General features: G+C 33.7%; 1 long non-coding RNA gene across 5 annotated transcripts; it reads right to left on the bottom strand.

The window, feature by feature from the left end:
* On the bottom strand, window positions 1–7,811 carry LOC150034968 (uncharacterized). 5 transcript variants are annotated; one of them, XR_016530518.1, is made up of 7 exons: window positions 7,782–7,811; window positions 6,432–7,399; window positions 5,216–5,284; window positions 4,943–5,011; window positions 2,591–2,737; window positions 2,292–2,344; window positions 1–771 (listed from the first exon to the last, which is right to left on the bottom strand). It is a non-coding gene; the product is annotated as an uncharacterized LOC150034968 (long non-coding RNA). The 5 variants fall into 5 exon arrangements; XR_016530519.1 differs by lacking the exon at window positions 1–771 and having other exon boundaries at window positions 2,139–2,344; window positions 6,432–6,524; window positions 7,071–7,399; XR_016530516.1 differs by lacking the exon at window positions 1–771 and having other exon boundaries at window positions 2,139–2,344; window positions 6,432–6,524; window positions 6,621–7,399.

The raw sequence follows: 7,811 nt of genomic DNA on the forward strand, positions 1-7,811 counted from the left end.
TGACAATGAAAATGACCATAACATTTAATACTAAGATTAAGCGTTCGATACATGGTGTGAATGAAAGATTAAGAAGATGAATACAAGTGATGAAATAGATATTAGAAACAAATACAGTAAAGTGTCAACGTCTTGACATAGATCGTGGACGGAGGTTTTGCTTGTCAGCGTGTGGAAGTAATGGGGAGGAGAGCTTCCTTCCCAGGCTTGCTCTTCATACAGAGCTTCAACGAGGGGGATCAGAAGGATTTTTTACCTGGAGACTCACCTCTCGGCCTTGTCTCTTGATTATCCCAGATCCACTCTGGAAATCGCTTCAGACCAGTCTCTCTCTCAGATCAGTATATACACGTCTCTATGTATTCAAGTATATCTTTCAGTGAATTTGCAGAAGCTATTTATAGGTGAAGCTTAGCTCTTTGACTTCGTGGTCCCCACTTTATGGTTATGGTAGTTCTTGAAATGGCGGAGTGAATATTCCTTCCGTTAAGCAATCAACCTGTCAGAAATGCACAACCGAAAGCTGTACATTTGCCAAAATCCTCTGCAAATGCGTTGCTCTTTACATCCTCGATCGATCGCCGCATGCGGTGTTATTTTTTATTACCGCATGCGGTTGAAATTGCGTTGATCGCTAAGCCCTTGATCGATTGTCGCATGTGCCGTCATTGCGTTGATCATCTCTTCCTTCCTGAGTGATGGGCGCAATGCGACGTAGATGCGTTGTTTCTTTTTATCTTTGAGCCATTAACGCATGCGGTGATTGATTTCCTGCAAAACAGAAATTAAAATACTCTATTCTACCATCGCAATGGTATTAGTGGTGTATCGACGACATTTTATAATTCTCACATTTCTTAGCCAATTTCTATACTATCGACGCAACTTTTCTTTCTTTTTACCGCAATATCTAAATAAAACAGTATAAATAACTTGTATTTCTATAAATTATCACCTCCCTTCAGAAAGTGTTTGCATGGGTCAATACAAGGGGAACTAGCAAACTATTAGTAGATGGGAGAAGGACGTGTGTCAACGTATCCTATGGTCTCCTTCAATAGGTTGCACCGTGAGATTCCTATGATCTTTCTGCGTGTCATCTTAAAGCAATCGCCCATTCGAAAGGTCTGATCATAGGATTCGGAACAACGCAAACTCCAGTAGTTGATAGTGTTTCTTAGGTTAATCTTCAACAGTTGCCTTTCCATGCTAGCCTATTGAAACGTACCTCTGGGATCCAAAAATGGTAAGGTCACACTTATGGGTTGAATTAAGCTAGTTAATGAATCCTTGGTCAAAAAAAGGTAGCTAAGAATTATAGGAATAAAGTTTATTCTAGTACTAGTAATTAGTTGAGATTGCCTTAATTCAGAAGAGGGGTAGTTGATTACGGTTCTTTGGTTGCTTGTATTTTGCTGAATTGATTAGATACTTGCTTTTGTGTGATGAGTTAACTTATTTATAAATATAGCAAAATGTCACTGTACATCAACGATAGACATCTATCCCGGTCTATCGACATCTATCACTATCAGTGGCATTGCGGTCTATCGTGGTCTATCATTCATAGATAATGACATTTTACTATATTTGAAAATATTTTTAGTAGTTTTACCATTTAAAACTACCCTATAAATTTCATTATATTTTACACACTTCTCCTTAAAATTGTTTTTCAGCAAAAGTTAACATTTGTAATCCCCAAATAAGATTGTCATTACTCATTACCATCACAATGCATCCATCAGGCTACCACTACTAGTCAAAAGCAATAATTTTCTGAATTACGGATTTACCTATAATAATCCTAGAGAATCACAGGCTACAAAAGTAATCGAACATTGGGTAACAGATAAGGGGTTGAGGTTGACGTAGAGAAGATACGTGTCAATCCAATATCTTAGCCTTTTATCCCAGATGTTCGCTTATTTACCAGGCCAATCCATGATGGTTTCTTCAAATATTATCATGAAATAAATAGCTACACAAATCCGTGGGGTTTGGTTAAGGAGGATATCTTCCTTTAGTTCTTGTTTTTCATGATTAATAAAATCTTTTCTTATTTAAAAAGTAAAATACGAAATAAGCATCCATGATTCTAGACAAGATTCAAGAATAAAAAAGCATGCACATTCAAGTTTACTGTGAACTATAACTTCAAATGATACTCGGTAGTTGGTACATCGTACATGCATGTCCAAAAGAGAAGTCGTAGATTAACTTTTTGAACATGAAAATATAAGGGAAAAGGCCACAACATTTGGAAATTAGTCCAGGGTAGATCAACTTACTGTCCAACCAATATTTTACTGATAGCATTTCCAACAGCAATTTTGATGATAATCTGCGAAACATGTGTGTAAATAGAGTTGAGAACAAACTCATTATGAGTAGTATCACTTTAACTATCTACCGTGTGTGTAGGTAGAATTTGAGAACAAACTCATTATGAGTAGTATCAGTTTAACTATCTACCATGCGTGTAAATAGAGTTGAGAACAGACTCATTCAAGGCTGAGGTTTGAGTATTAACCTTGTATATGTGATGTGCTTGTATTTTTTTGAGTTGAAAGACTTATAAGTTACTTACCACTCACTGAGCTTCTTGAAGCTCATTCTTTTCTTCCCAGGTAGCAAAAGGTGGGGAGTTCTAGGGTGTTGCTAATGTCAAAGTCTGCCACAGCCACAGTAACGATTCCGGGTTTTAGAGTTGCTGATGTAAATGTTGTAGTTAAGCCTGGAAGTTGTATAAACGTTATATTGTTTGTAATAAAATGAGTTTAGTCAAACAATTGTTTACATCTTTGGCTTAAAGTTTTATGAGAATAAATAAGATGGGCATTAGTTAGCCAATATCGAACTCAAAAAAAAAAAAATAATAATAATAATAATAATAATAGATAAACAAAATATTAGTTAGTCAAATTGCTCGTACTTAACAAATTTTATTTTGATCAATCCAATCGACATTAATTCTTATATGCATTTTCGTACTAATAATTAAGATCACTTGCACGTTGCACCTAATTTTTAATAAATAATTCTCAACCAATTACCTTTTTAAATCATATGATTTTTTTTTACTTTTCCATGAACAGCTCTCCAATCACCCTTTCACAAAAAAATATTAAACATTCATTCTACAATTGAACCGTCACTAATTACAAGTCCATGGGCTCCAATTGAAGACGTTAATGACGCTAATTACAAGTCAAGGAGGTCACCAATTAAAGACGTTAATGACACTGAAGCAGAGATTCATGAAATCAAAGAGAAAAGTCCATGGGCTCGCATGCAATGATCTTTTCTTTTCTTTTTTTCTTAAAAAAAGTGTACAAAACTGGAATGAAGAGAGGCTGATGTTGTAATTACAAGAGAAAATTAGGACAAGAGGAAGCAAACAAAGAGAGAACACACCAAAAAGGGACAAACCCTTAAATTTCATATTGAAGTAATGATTCAAACCCTTCAATTTCATATATAGGCTAGGCTTAGTTAGGAATTGTTGTAGCTTTTAAAATACTTGTTGTCAATTGTGCTTTCAAAAAAATCATGTTATAGGGACCAAAATAGACATTATTTAAATTTATAGGTTCATATATAGTACATAAATTTTCATTACTTAATTGTTCAATATTTTTCTAGTTTAAATTACAAATAATTATTTTTTTCTTATTACTTTAAATTATATGGGAGAGAAGGCAAATAGTGAGAGAGGCGAATGAATAGAGAGCGAAATAATACAAATAGAAAGATAATAAAAAGGAGTTTAACCCCATTTTTATATTAAGATCTTTCTAAATGAAGATTTCTTTTAAATTTTATTTTTATTCATATACTGTCTGGAAACTTTTCTTATTTTTCTCTCTATTAACTCCTCAAAAGAGATGCTTTCTTTCTTTAATACATTTATTTAGAATTGCTATGGTAAAGAACATTGGAAAAGAAGATAATGAGGTTTAAACAAAGAAAAAATAGACAATTTGAAGATAATGAGGTCCAACTCAGAAAAAAAATAGAAAACTTAAACAACAGAAAAAATAATAAAATAAAATCACTTGAGGAAGCTTGATGTTTGTGCTTGAACATGTAGTTTAGCAATTCTAGAATTGTACAGAAAATACGTAACTGCAGGACTTACATGGAAAAAAAAAAGGGTAAATAATGGAAAGAATTGTTTTTCATTGTTCAGGAAGCTAGAATCAAAAGCTACAGTTGAGGAGATATGAAAATCAAAGAACTTTGAAGTTGATTTTGTATAAATTAAAAAAATTAAAAAAAAAAAGTTTCCAAACACTTTGAATCAATTATTCAAAATCACTTTTTCCTACTTTCACCGCAATTCTAAACGAAGCCTATGTCTCTATCATCAATTTTTAATATGTTCTTTTTAAATGAAACGAAAATTTTCATTTAAAACACATTTGGTCTCCATGCAATTAATCAATTTACATACAGATAAAGGCCTCCACCAACATCGGATGAACACCTAACCTTAGCAAAAAGAAAGGCTTAAAACAAATCCCAACCAAAAACACCTCGAGACTCTAGTGGAAAAAGGACAACCATAGAAAATGTTAAGAACTCGGCTATGCTCTACAAAACTTGCCACTTCAGGCCCATATAGGAGGTTTTTTGCAAGACATGGAAGATATTAATAGTTCCCAAAGAACCAACCAAGAAAATAAATGAACTTTCTATGGGATTTTTAGTTTCCACCAAGAAGTGAGAACGTAAGAATAGCAAAACAAATAAATAGGTACTTCACAAGAGGACTGAGGACCCATACGACTCAAAGGGAACTTTAATATAAACAAGAAAAGAATAAAAATGTACAAAATATTGAATGCAATATAACAAGAAAATTGACTACTTTGAAAGTAAACAAGAAACTGAATGAAAAAAAATAACAAAATGAACCAATCACATAACGTGTACTTACAGAAATGGTGTTTACATATATTTTGTCTGTAATTGTTTCAGGTGCAGGTTGCCCATTGCTACAAGTTAACTGAAAAGTCAAATGCATTCAAGTCAGATAAATATAGATACACCATTATTGTAGTTGTCATGGATTATAAGATAAAGGTCATAATTTTCAACATTTTGCAACAAAAACATTATGCTTCTATCAAAAGGTTGCATTTTTACCAATAGTTTCAGTTAATTAAATATAAAAGACAATGCAAAATAATTTTTTTTTAAAAAAAATTACCTTAATACCCCAGTCGTATTCAGGTCCACCTAGATTGTGACTTGCACTCATTATAAATCCTTCGTTGGCCTGTGTAGAACAAAAAAAGATCATGCAGAAGGCAAAGGAAGTAATTAAATGTCACTCCAAAATGCTTGATGATATAATAGATCTATAAAGCAAACTTGCAGACAGCTTGTGTGGACAAAATACCTTCCTTGTATCATATAAATTTTTTAAGGAACTTTTTTCAAATAAAGGAAAATGAGTTAACTTATTTATAAATATAGCAAAATGTCACTGTTCATCAGCAATAGACTGCGATAGACATCTATCCCGGTCTATCGACATCTATCAGTGTCATCCCGGTCTATCGTGGTCTATCATTCATAGATAATGACATTTTGCTATATTTGAAAATATTTTTAGTAGTTTTACCATTTAAAACCACTACCCTATAAATTTCATTATATTTTACACACTTCTCCTTAAAATTGTTTTTCAGCAAAAGTTAACATTTGTAATCCCCAAATAAGATTGTCATTACTCATTACCATCACAATGCATCCATCAGGCTACCACTACTAGTCAAAAGCAATAATTTTCTGAATTACGGATTTACCTATAATAATCCTAGAGGATCACAGGCTACAAAAGTAATCGAACATTGGGTATCAGACAAGGGGTTGAGGCTGACGTAGAGAAGATACGTGTCAATCTAATATCTTAGCCCTTTATCAAGGAGATGTTCGCTTATTTACCAAGCCAACCCATGATGGTTTCTTCAAATATTATTATGAAATAAATTGCTACACAAATCCGTGGGGTTTGGTTAAGGAGGATATCTTCCTTTAGTTCTTGTTTTTCATGATTAATAAAATCTTTTCTTATTTAAAAAGTAAAATACAAAATAAGCATCCATGATTCTAGACAAGATTCAAGAATCTAAAAGCATGCACATTCAAGTTAACTGTGAACTATATCATCAAATAATACTCGGTAGTTGGTACATCGTACATGCATGTCCAAAAGAGAAGTCGTAGATTAACTTTTTGAACATGAAAATATAAGGGAAAAGGCCACAGCATTTGGAAATTAGTCCAGGGTAGATCAACTTACTGTCCAACCAATAATTTACTGATAGCATTTCCAACAGCAATTTTGATGATAATCTGCAAAACATATGCAAGGAAACTAGACTACTGAATTAAGAAAAAATAAAAGCTCTAGAAGAGACCTGTGCGGCCTCTTTATCAAAATAGCGACCATTGCCTCCTAAAACCGACAGCCCATTTTTGTAATCCCCTGGTGGCAAGGAATTGAACAATGCCTGCAGACACAAAATGCATATGTAACACAAGCTTCAAAACTCAGGCTGAGATCACATAAATTATTAACATTGCCCATAGAAGGCAAACATCCAAACCTGGATCCAATTAGCAAGGTAATTCTCCTGCTGAAATACTTTCGTAAATTAACAAAAAGTGAGTTGTGAAGGCATCGACACCACCAAAAACCCAAGAAAAATGACAAAGGATGGGGATAAATTTAATAAGCACTTTTTTTAAACAGAAACGAGTCTCTTCATTGAATTAATGAATTGAGACTAATGCTCGAAGTACGAGATCGATACAAAGAGCAGTAAAAGATTGGATCAAGAGGTGCGTCAGGGCATCTCAACTAGGTTGACACCCCCTTAGTACCATCATCATCTCCTTACACAGAAATCAAACATAGTTCGTTGTTAACCAAAATACTCAAATACAAAAACAAAAGATAATCCCAAAATTACAACAGAACAAATCTGTGCAAGGACCAACTGAAAACAATTCAAAAATCAAAGGACTAACTAAAGATAAAGACTAATATTCTTGACCTGTCGGAGATTCCTTTACAGAGTTTCCGTGCAATTCAATGAGCCAAAAATCATTATCCAAACCGTGATATTGACCTGTCAGAGACTTTTGGATTTCCGAAGAGCTTTCTCCAAACCTCTTTCTAAAGGTGAAGACAGAGAGGTGATTGACCATTGATTTCAACGAATAAATTCCCTTGTTTTCTAACGACAAAACCCTTCTACCATGACCGTCCACCACCCTTTTGTTGAATAATAATCTACTCTGGAGGAGAGCTCCAGTAGTGTAACCCAAAGCATAGCAATAAGTTGAATCAAAGTTCGTGGGTAAACCACACATCCCTTTGTACCTATAAGTCAAAAGAAGAAATAAACAGAGATAATACACAAAGCACTAACCAGCAAAGTACAATTTTTTTCGTATCATCTCGTGGCCATTCGCTCGTACCATTCGTAAGTGTCATTTGAAAGTCAATTAGCTGTAAGCCTAACCCATCACTTGATTGGCCATATTCTTTACAAGTTCATAATGGAAGTCTAGATACTTGGTACCCCTAATTATCAAATATGAATTTAAAAGATCTTAATGCATTTACGAACATGCATGTTTTTGAGATCTCAATTGATTTGCCTACTACCCAAGTGCTAAATATAATATGTGCTATCACTAAATTATTAAACAGGAGCGTTTAAGTAAAACAGCAAAAGTTCAAACACGAATAGAATAAGTACCCTAAGAAATGTGACTGCCCCTTGAATTGG

This window comes from Benincasa hispida, chromosome 7 (genome assembly GCF_027475165.1).
Source record: "Benincasa hispida cultivar pf3 chromosome 7, pf3_genome.v1.1, whole genome shotgun sequence".
Lineage (NCBI taxonomy): Eukaryota > Viridiplantae > Streptophyta > Magnoliopsida > Cucurbitales > Cucurbitaceae > Benincasa > Benincasa hispida.